The 12,276-nt window shown below is 37.7% G+C and overlaps 1 protein-coding gene across 3 annotated transcripts in view; it reads left to right on the top strand.

Moving 5' to 3' along the window:
* Window positions 1-8,160: 8,160 nt before the first annotated feature.
* LOC126918514 (putative transcription factor capicua) overlaps window positions 8,161-12,276 on the top strand; it is a 44,457-nt gene continuing 40,341 nt past the window's right edge. The window contains exon 1 of one of the 3 annotated variants that reach the window (XM_050726489.1): window positions 8,161-8,842. The gene's annotated coding sequence lies outside the window, so the exon portion shown is untranslated. The remainder of the gene's footprint in view (window positions 8,843-12,276) is intronic. The other 2 variants (XM_050726490.1, XM_050726491.1) reach the window with 2 other exon arrangements.

Raw genomic sequence — 12,276 nt, 5'->3', positions numbered from 1 at the left:
GCCACGAGGAACTATGAGACAACAGCCGGAACAATTATCTTGTTGCAATCGTGACTAACGATGCATCCAACTAAACGGAACACGATCGTTCTTGTTAATTTCATAATTTTTAAGTCGCTCGCAGAATATATATTCGAACATAACATAATTGAATAGGGCAACAGGCTGATAGTTCCAAAAATATGTGCCTATAATATAATTAGCCTGGTAAAAATAATTACAAGTGCGCAAAATTACCTTGAAAAGACCAATGACATGATCAATGTTATAATAAACGATATTTTGAAAATATTCAAGAAGATGGCGAGAAATACGTATTTAATTTGAAAAATATTTATGTTAACGTAGAGAATTTTGTTAACGTAGAAGCGTATCGAGTCGAAAGATGTGACTTGTCATGTTTTTTCTTTATCTTGCGTGATCTTAGTATATCTTGTATTTTGACTTTTTTTATTATTCATTACACGAGGTAAAGCAATAACCATTTTGACAACAAAAACGATACAGATACATTTTCAAAAGATTTCTTTTTTAGTAATTTTATTAGTATGTACATATATATACTTAGATATTTTTCAATACAACACCACCCTTATTTGAACACTTATCGTAACGCGAGACGAGTTTTTGTATACTTTTCGACATACGTATATACACTTCCGTGGCGAGTTCATATAACCATCGTTTCACACCGTCCTTTACTTTGAAACTTTAAATCATCGTCGCGAGTGAAATGTTATCCATCGAAAAACTCAATTTTTCGAAGAAATGGTAATCTGGTTCGTTTGATGCCTACGCATTTTTGAAGGCTCCCTCTGATGAAAGAACAGATCATTTACGATCAGGCACAATTTCTTTAACCGCATTGAATCTCTGTATCCATCGTTTTACGAATGATATTACGAATCGCAATCTACCGTAAACTCGATGGTGAATTCCTTTTTGAGGAAAGTTTTCAGCATTAAAAGATCGTAAAAGTGCGACAGGCCGCGCTCGCTCATCCACAGGATTTTCGATTTACAACGCAACTTTAAATACTACTTATATGAAACTACGACAATATTGATTATTTAAGGACGAAATTCAAGCATATCCCATCGCTTCATATGGCTTCTATACGTAAACGGCTATTACTTCCTCGACGACCTTCGTACCTTACATTCCAAAATACTTTACCTCGCACAACACCGTTACAAAACCAGTTAAATCTGCACGCAGTTTATCAATCAAGATACAGAAATGCATAGGGCTAAAGAGAGCTTTCTCCGAATTATCGAGCTATCGCCTAATTCGACTACACAGCGATGCAACAATTCTTTTCCTCTTATTTCTGGCAATGTCAGCACGACTCGGTGTTACATTCGGTTACACCATTAAATACTCGTACTTCACGTTAGTACTCGTTTAGAATTCCACTGACGCGGATAAAAAAATGCTTTACATTCCTTCCGTCAACTATAGCACGCGTAATAGTATCGGTTCTACTATTACTACTATTACTCGCGATTACGCATCGACTCGTCGTCGTTCAGGCATTTATTTGTAGATTTTCATTCAACGAGTACTGCTAAGCGCTAACTGTAATTTATCGACGTCCTTCCTCTACTCGTTTCCCACTACTCGTCTTTGCTTGCTCGCAAACGACAACCAGTTATCGATTACCTATTACAACCAATGAAGATGAAAAAACGACATTATGCCGTATCGTTACCGTGGCTCGTCTCTTTTGCTCTCCCTCCAATCAGATTTATTACGTAATCCGTGTCTCTTCTTGGCTTAGGTGATTCTGCGATCGCGGTCATCGATCAGAGAGCTACCTGATACCAGTTATAGCCTATTTTAAATATGTATCATTGTTCGATAGGTAAAGTGCGATTTTCCGAAATTCCAAGCTATTCGATCGATATTTTGCAAATTTCGAAGGATACCAATCCTTCTCCTTTCTAAATGTCTCCGCGTAAGGCGGTAGATAGACTCGCGTCTTCTGCACATGGAAAATATCCATTTTTTGAATTAGCTTGCTAGACGTTTCTTCAAGCCACAGTTTACGCATAGTTTGTTACGATTTTGCTCGTTTTGCATTCAACGTCGATTTGTACATCGATGAGCAATATCAGTGAAAAATCACACAATAACATTGTTCAAGTATTAGTATATATTGGTACATAGTGAGAGAGCTAGAAGCGATGACGCCTGTGTAACATTCCGTTAAATCGGATAAGCGAATAATTTAATCGGCAAGAGTTCAATTAACATCGGAACTACCAAAACCTTCAAAATAATGATTTATTAAGTTTCCTGTTTTTCTTCTTCCTTTTATTTGTTTATAATTAAAGTACACGGATACTTTTGGCAAAATCAATCGGCCATTAACCAACATTTCGTTCTAATAAGTAGATTTGTATGTTTTTGTCTAACGTTGATGTCGGTTCTATGACCGTCGACGATTTGTCGCTCCTTTGGTAGTCGAGTAAATAAATGTACGTCATATGCATGATCAATAGTCAATGGACGTAGTGGCATCGCCGCCGATGATTACTCATTCGCAAATATGTACTACGATTACTAATAAACCGATTCTAATAATGGAATCTTTAAATCTTGATAACGTATATTTTTTCTATTTTCTAATCTATATAATCGATTACGATTATCATATTATTTTCCTTATCGAAAAATTCGGTATCTAAGTAGATTTGCTTCTGTCTTATGCGATTTGTTTTAGTCGAAGTAAAAACTAAGATAAGAATTACTTTAATAGAAAACTTGAGCTTTAACTCTGTCACATGTACTAATATCACATTCACGTGCTGCATCTCACGATTCTCTGAAATTAATCAAGGATTGTGAATACCACCGATTGTTAACTGTTACTTTTTGTTTCTGTTATTTCCCTCACGCAATGCTCACACCTACCGTATACGTAGTAACGATAACGCGCTAGCGTATGAGCCCAGATAAGAAAGACTGCAAAATGTACATATTTTTATATTACAATATTCGGACAAAGGCAATAATCCGTCACAATTTCCGAAAGAAAAAGTATTCAAGCAGTGAATTTAATAAATTAGAAATGAACGTAGCTTGTTGGAAATGCGTAACCTCGGACTCGGTCGTAGTAGCAAACGGCAAACGTACGTTCTTGACGTGTACCTATAAGTAGTACTCTGTTGTATTAACGAGACAAAGATTCTTTGGGTTCTAATGGTTCGTTTAACTATTCTTTGTTGGAACTCTGTGAAACAAGATGCATACTGGAACATCGCTGATGCATTTTTGCCAACAGGATAAAGTACTTCTTCTTTGAACATCAGCCCTATGAAACCAACCATGCATGTAGAAACATACTTACGTGGACCAGTTGTGTGGTAGTAGAATGAATGTCTAGCGGTGTGCACGTGACCAGAGATCAGCCAATAGGTTGAGGCTCATTCAACATCGCTTTGACTGCAGTATCGTATCTACTCCGCACACACATTGTACGTATTTCGAACTTAAAGATAAATTCGATAGTCGATTACGCATTTTCATTGAATTTTTCGCGTGAAATTCATACAATTCTGTTCTCTGCGGCCATCGATTTTACACCGTTTCCCATTCCCTCGTTCTCTCTTTATCGATTCATACGTTCGTCACCTAGCCACCAAGAAATCTTCTGTTCGCATATCACCCTACCTATTCCAAGCGGATTTCATTCATTCCAGTGGAAATATACCATTCCAAGGATAAGCCAATTGTATCATCGCATTTTTCCCGTGAAGACACACGTGAGATAGATAGAAGATATCTGGACAGTTTTATCGTATAACTTAGCAACAAAGTAACTCTACTATCGCGTCTTTATTTTCAATCGAAAGTAATTCAGCAAATTATTACGCGGATCATTACGCGGAGAATCTGAAATTTCAATGTTAGCTCGAATATATCGGATATATACAATTTTGTTTTTAACGTAAAACTTTGTTTCAAGCTAATTAACGATGCTAACTTATTTTGGTTAATAATAATAAGTAATAGTTATAGATATATACATATAGGTACAACGCGTAATATTCGAAACCAAGCTTTTCGAATCTATTTCCTCCTATCTAATGGTCAGAGGCATTAGATTAAAAATTTTAAAAATTATTGTAAACTATCGATCACCGATACGTCGAACGAAATTGTTCTATCATATTTTACATACAACGACAAAAGAACGCACGCGCTTGTTAACCTTTCTCTGTAATATTTTACTTATTTATAACCATTTTATAAATATCGATATAGTAGACGTCGAGTAGCCGATATCAGATATGCAACTTTCTTGTTCCAATCAAGAAATATTCTTTATCTTTATAGCATCGATGTTAATTAAAGTACGTTTCAACCGTTCGCAAAAAACTACGAAATTTGCGGAAAAGGAAATATAAACCTAGAAGCTATACAGCTGTATCTAATATTTCTTTTTCTGTTACGATATTATTTTTGCCTATGTCAATTTTATTTCATAATAATAGATTTGACGTATCATGGTGACTTTATCGGGTTCGAGCATCTTTATTTTCCTACAAATTTTCTTAGCTGCTGATTAACTTTGCTACAGTTTTTCATCTTTTACGTTGCAACTTCACTCTGGTTTCAATGAACGGAGAAACTTTGACGATTTGACATTTTAAGAAATACTTCTGTAGGGAAATAACTGAGAGAGAGGGAGAGAGAGAGAGAGAGAGAGAGAGATAGGAGGATGTAGTAAGGAGGAGGGAAAAGGAGCCACCTATTTCCCTACACTTTAATATACGATTAAAACAGGAAAGATGACACGTGTTTCGTGCCTAATATCGGACTCGAAAGTTTCCTGTATCGTTACTTCCTGTTCTGACGCATGTCGAATTTCTAAGAAACCTTTTTCGTGTCTCGCGTGGAGTTAGTACACAGAGGCTATCCACGTGAAGTCCCATAACGAGGTTACGCCATTCATCGACAGCGCACGAAAGTCTATGAAGGGAAATGCAGAAGGGGAGTCGAGTCACTACAAGGTACTCCCGCAGTACCTCATTGATCAAGTCTTTACCGGGGTCGTGTTCTACCTCTAACAGAGAATTCGAGTGGAATTTGTAGAACTGTTTTTTAAACGACCTTCGAATAGTAGGTATTTAAATCTTTACGGATTGATACCATGACAATAAATCGACAAGATAACCGAATGACCGTAGTCTTATAGTCTTTTTTTTTCGTATTACGCTAAACACATGGCACGATGTTATGCTGTGAGTTTCATTTTTCTCTATATTTTCTATTTTATTTCGTATTTTATTGCGTTTTCTTTTCAATTTTATTCCGTTTTCGGGGTAAGAGACGGAATCAAGACTAAAAAATGTAAAAAGCTTGGACTGGGGAAGAAATTCTATATATATATTATATACAATTATATAGTAGATTACTAATTTACCTGTGAATTACTATTCATTAAACGTTACTGTCTCGTTTTAACCGTAAAATTCTTCGTAAAAGAATATTTTATTATATTCGTCAAGACATTGAATTGTAGTTTTATATTTAAGATAATCGATAAAACTGTCGGTAATCCGAAACGATTTAGGGAAAGCGTTTTCGACTCTTGTCAGAAAGAAACTCAGAAACAGAGAAAATGCTTTTACGCCAATGAGATGCACGCACGGTAGTAGGTATATAGCTTTCTCTCTCTCTCTCTCTCTCTCTCTCTCTCTCAGTCACTCACTCACTCACTCGCTGTGTACGCGCACTCTGCACGCATATACCGAATCTCTCTTTCTGTCTTTCCGTTTCTTACGCTGTACTTACACACTTGTGTATGAATCGCGCGCAGGGCTGTAGCCAAGGATCAGCTAGTTTGAAAATTTCACCGTCCAAATGTCGTATATTAAAAATAATCAGTTAATAGTTGCTACGCTTCGTTTGGTTTCGCAGAAAAAGACAAATTACTTACGAATTTATTCGTATGTCTTCGTATACGATATGAAGAAAGTATGTTATTGATTCGAGGTAACTTATAGTGGATTCGATATAATAAAAAATCTCCAATTGTTTAAAGCTTAGCGTAGTATTGTTTAACGATTATTATCGTTCCTCGTGTAATGTAATACATACTAGTATAAATACCGTGCCTAGTATAAGAACACATGCATATATATATATATATATATATTTGTCTCTCCGTGATGCTACTTGTGTACATAGTAAATATATATGCATATGCAAGTTGTGTGACGCATGAGCCTTCTACAAACGCTTACGCACGGGATACGAGAGGCTACTGTTACGCCAGATGTCTACTATGTCTACGAGCCACGAGGCATGCGTAGATTTTAATTTATGATCATGACACTTGACAAAAAGCAAGTGTTCCGCTTGGAGATTTAAAAAAAGGACATATTTTTGACGATTAACAGTTTTAGAACAAAAAATATTAATTTTTCCATTAGTCGGGAAAAAATGTTGCTTCTTTTCTAAAAATATTAATTATAATACCATACGATCTGGTAATTATTTACATATCCATATGACTAAATTTCTAAAAATATGTTTCATTCGCTTATCACTGCACCGTCATATTTTATCGCTGTATTATTATACTCGTACTATCAAGCAATCTGTTTGTAGTACTACTTGCTTTACAGTTTTCACGCCAAAATAAGAAAATACGATCAATTATGATAATCTGTGTGTGATAATTTTTGATATATCGAATTTCTAAACATGATACCACATAGAATTTTAATGGAAAAGCAGAAATGAAGAGAGGTAATAACAGACGATAATGCAATGAGCGATACGCGCAATGTACAATATCTCGCTACTGATCATTCTGATTCGTTGTATTATTCGAAGGCTTTGAACGATGAATAATGATGTTGACTTAGAAGTTGCTACGTCTAGGCAGGCAGATGATCATCTCTCACAAACAGTTTGAGTATTTTGAGCAAATATTTGTAGTTTAGGAATAGTTTACAAATGCAGCTAAGAGAATATAATTATCGCGTGTTTGTGACCATTTTAATAGGAACAGAATAAGTAGACAGCGATAGACCAAATAAATGTAAATCCTGTATTAAAAAAGTTATTTTGTTACTCGACTTTTCGTTAGTCGTTGAAAGTTGTTAAACGTCGATTTCTTTCGATCCCGCACGATCGAAGATATTCAACCCCTTTTAAAGGATTTAAAATCTTCGTTTTTGTAAACTGACATTGTTAAAAATACATCAAATATTTTAATAGCATTTATGATGTTTAGCTGTAGAACATAAACGTGCGATTGAGAATCTTCATTGATAATTTCATCGTATTTTATAAATAACATTTGTTTATTCAAATGATTACGAACTTAATAACCATTAGTTAATTACAACAAATTATTATTAATTAAAGACAAAACGATTAATTAAAGACAAAAGATTTGACGAATGTTTGCGTTAGAGGAGTAATTTAATAACTTTTACATTCAAATATTTTTAACTCTTAACTGGTATTTAACTGATATAGCGAGCACAGTTTCATTCTGGCTTGTATTTTGTTGTTTACGCAACAAAAGCTATCGACAATCTCGTTAAAAATATCTAAATGTATAAAAATATCAAAGAATTGAAATGCAATTCGTAATCGACCGAGAATTAAATAACTAAATACGTGATTTACAATATGAAACATAAATGATCAGATATTACAAAAGCTATGCTATAATTACTCGCTGATATATGTATATAACTAGCTGATAGTATGCATGTGTTAGCTACTTTTTGTGTATTTATACGATACATCGCTTTATTCCTTTTTTTTTAAATATAAAATACTCTTTTTTCTTGCACATATCGTACACGTGTACTTCAAACTTTATCAAACTATCGATCATTATTTAATACCGATGAATTAGTATGCGCTGCTTGGTCGTTAAAGGGTGGGTCAAAATTATGGAGGGCACCAAGAATAGAATTTTTTATCTCTTTATTAGAGAAGTCCGGATAGTATATTTATTTTCCACCTAAGAAATTTACGGTAATTATATATCGAGTATTTGTTTATAAACTTTTTATATGTACATATATATAAATGTATCGTAATTATTTTAATCACATTACTTTAATTCGTAATTACCATTATTTGCTTATTATTTTTTTATATTATTTGCTCATTAACTTCTAGTTTTGTTGGGTCGAGTGTCTTCGTTAAATCTTTCGGATAAAGATATAAAAGGTAAGAGAGAGAAAAAAGGCTTTCGTGGCCATTTATGGCTGAAAGTGTTCGTCGTATATTTAGAGGAGTACGTGAAAATGGTGGTTACAGAAGTAAAACGTTAAGGTGATGACCAGAAAGCGAAACGAAACGAAATCTTACCGACGTTGCATTAAAGTAAATTTGAAAACATAATGCACCGTTCTTTAAAACAAACGAACAGACACATGGAGAAATTCCTTGAAACGAAGGAAGAGGCAATAGGAACGTGAACCTACGGGTCCGCGGGGAGCGTGACGACGGTCCTGAGGCTACAGACCGTCGCGTCGGCGGTGTAGCGCGCTCGCTAGTGTGCGTAGGTGTGTGCTCCGGGTTAGAGGCTCCTACACGTACACGAGGCTGGTGTGTGCCTCTGTGAGAGACCGTTTCGTACAGCAGGCTCGCGTTGGTGTGCGAGCAAGCCAGTCAGAATCCGTGAAGTAGCGGATTCCGAGTGTGTGAGTGAAGTAGCGGCTGTCAGTGAATGTGCGCGCGCGCCGTTCTGGCTCGTTCGAACGGTTCGGTGGTGTGTACGCGACCATGCGCGTGTATACGTCTATACGCGGTCGACAAGATATGAAGTAAAGGCGGTGTGGTGGAGAACGAGGAGAAGAAGGTAGTAGTAGCAGTGGTAGCGGTAACGGTGGCGGTGGTGGTAATAGTAGTAATGGTAGTAGTATAGTAATTGAGTGTGTGCGTGATGCCTGGTTGGTTATATGGCTCGACAAGTCGCAGGCAGTTCAGTTGAGCAACCGAGCCTGAGCCCATACGTGTGCATGTGATGAAAAAGAGCGAGGCAAAAAGAAAGAGAGAGGGATCGCGTGTATGTAATTCGAGTGAAAAAGAAAGAGAAAATCGAGGACGAAACACGTATACTTGACGGGGAAGATGTCAATAATTCGGTGGTACTGTGATTCGCGTTTCTTCAAACTATGGTAAATAAGAATATATCATAGAGCATGCATCCATGACGACGTCATGACCGTGTCGTGGTTTTGTAGTCACCATCTCTTCTCGGTTGGTCGTTCGGTCTACTGTGACGGATTTCCGTGATGCGAGTGCACGCGTATTCACTCGAAAGAGCCAACGACGAAAATTACAGCAACGGCAAGGGCGGTAGAAGCCCGGCACGTAGCGACGCGGCGCGCCGATGCTTCCCGGGAATTCGAGTCGATCCTTACGTTGATCGTCGATACTCACGGCACATACCTAGGTGACACGGTGAAGTGGCAGTCTCGAGACCACGACGATGACGACGACGGCGACGCACGGCGACGGCGACGATGGCATTCATAGCTCTGGTGTATATACGTGTGTTGCTACGCGCGCGTGTGTAAAGTCGCTCCGCGAGAATATTTTTTTGTGTGCGTGCTATTCGTTTGCTCGCTCGCGCCCGCTTGTGAGCTTCCTTCTGGGAACATAGTTGCGTACGGAATATATGTGTGTGTGTGTGTGTGTGAGTGCGCGCGCTCGCTCCACTGTATATACATACACGTGCGCGGACCTCTTGCATTGTGTGTCAGTGACTCTCCATGCTCTTGGTGGAAGTAAGTGAGGTAGTTCCATCGCTGTCACGAGCATCCACTACCTGCCCTAGGAGTCTTACTATACGATGCCTATATCGTCTCTCGTCTATTTATACGACGACCATACACGACTCGTAGTTGCCTCTTCTCCCTCACCTTTCCTCAATCACTCCTTTAATTCTCTCTCTCTCTCTCTCTCTAATAAACACATACACACTCTCTTTCTCTCTCTTTAACTCTCTTCCCCTTTCTTCCGTTTCTCTCTTGCTCACTATTTCTCTCTCTTCCTTTTTTCTGCTCTTTCTCATAGTTTCTCTGTCTCTTGCTTGCATTCACTCTGCTGCCCCACCAGGTTTCCTCTTTCGTATCGGCTCCCTTTCTCCCACCTCTCTCCCCACGTCTTTCTCTTCTTCTGCCTCTCCTCTCCCCTCGGTTCGTGACGACATCCGCGAACGAGCAAGCGACTCGGCTCGAGTCGCCTCGAGTCGAGCCGAGAGAGCCGCGCGCCGAAGTCCGCCGTACACCCTCGTACTTACGTACACGCGGAATGTGCCGCCAGGAATTCTCTCTCACAATGGATTTATTGTGTTAGTGAGTAATAGCGGCGTGTGCGCGATAGTGTATCGTGTGAGACGACCAGAAGACGCTGACCAGGACGACAACGACGAAGACGACGATTACGAATTACGATTCCGACTACTACGACTACTACGACGCCTACGACGACTTCAACGACGACGACCAAGAGGACGACGAACAGAAAGAACGTGCGCGTCCGGCTTAACTCACGAGTCAAGATGGAGCTAGTAGACGTGGTACGTGAATTTCGCGAATTCAGTGCGATTTTTACTAAGAATCGTGCGCCTAGTGTACACCATATAAAACCCGATCTTACGATCTCTCCTCATGTTTCTTACGTATTATTCGTGCTTTGTTCTTCTCTTTCCAGTTTGCCTGTTAGTTTTGTGTCTCTAGTTCGACACGCGACTTTTATATTTTCGTGTATCACAACAGATTTTGCGGATCTCTTATTTTCGCTGAGTCTCGATTCGTGCCCTAGGCTCTGTGCTTCCATAACCTTTCGCGATCCGTTACGCGTATAAGGTTTTCCATAAATTTGATCAGTCGCTTTGTATATATATAAATATACATATATACGTCACATACATATGTACGTGCACACGACTTTCTGTTACTTTATTATGTTCACTCGCTTTTCCCTCAAAGTGTTTGTGCTATTGTTGAATGCATTTCCAGAAAGCAGACAATAGTTACGAATAGTGTTCGAACGTAATATGTATATCGGATTTGCGTGGTACGATTGATCATGTTGCGGCGGAATTAGCTGAATGGAAAGTAATTTTCTCGATTTGGGATAATAATTAAGGAAAAGTGCACTAAATGAAATCAGCAGCAAAGGATTATCAATTCGCTGTAATTCTTAATGGCGTCTAGTAAGTGTCATGCAATTTTATCCATTTCCAATTTATATCTACGAGACAAGATGTAACTGTTGGTATCGTGCGACATGCTATATATATATGTATATAAGTGTATATATATATATATATATATATGTATTTTTCAACGGTGAAATGTTATGCCAGTTCACCATAGAGATTCACTGTAATACGTCGAATTTTGTACAGTGCATCTTTTCCGTGTAACCTCTATTCCACTTTGCACATTATTAAAGTCTTTTGTCTATCAATTCCTGTATTAGTGTCTTCTTTAATGTTTGTCAAATATAACGTTTATCAATACTCTATGACCGAAATGAAGAACCATTGCCATAGAATGGTTCATATAATGGTATACACATTGGAAAAATGCACTGATGCTCTTTCTTCTTCTTCTTATGACGAATCAAGAAGGTCAATTCCTATCTTTTCACTAGCATGTAATTTCTCTATTTAGTTTATTCTTATGAACTTTTCTGTTTACAACGTTATCTGTAAATATTATTTATCGTTCATTACTACAACGAACCGAAGATCGAGTTAACTGATACCTTTGGCAAATACCGCGTCGAGGTTGTTACAAAAGCACTTTTTCCACTTAATGTAAATAATTTTGACGGGTTAACTTAGCTAGCTTCGCGCTTTCGAGAAATATTAGTCCCGTGGTCGATTTCGTTTTTCAATGTTGTAATTACTCGTGTTTCGTTTAAGTGAAATAACATGTCAGAGGCGTTAGCTAGAGTTACGCTGTTCGGTTATGCATTTATATCTTGAATAGAGTTGTTGGAATTAGACGTTAATTGGCTGGCTCCGCGTATCGTAAGCGTTAAAAGGAAAGTGTATTACGATAGACTGGCCACGTTCGTTAACGATACTGTCCCGATATTTGCTCGAGCTACTACATACGCTAGCGACAAACATACATACGTTTCCGAGCACTGGGATTATCTCTTTCTATATAAATTTTTTAACAACCAATGCATTAGTATAATAGTATACTATCATTTTTAAATATTATTTCATTGTATCTAACCACTTTATTGCAAACACCTATAACAGACAAA

This window comes from Bombus affinis, chromosome 7 (assembly GCF_024516045.1).
Source record: "Bombus affinis isolate iyBomAffi1 chromosome 7, iyBomAffi1.2, whole genome shotgun sequence".
Taxonomy (NCBI): domain Eukaryota; kingdom Metazoa; phylum Arthropoda; class Insecta; order Hymenoptera; family Apidae; genus Bombus; species Bombus affinis.
Note: the sequence above shows the minus strand (reverse complement) of the source record. Positions and strands in the feature narration are given on the sequence as shown.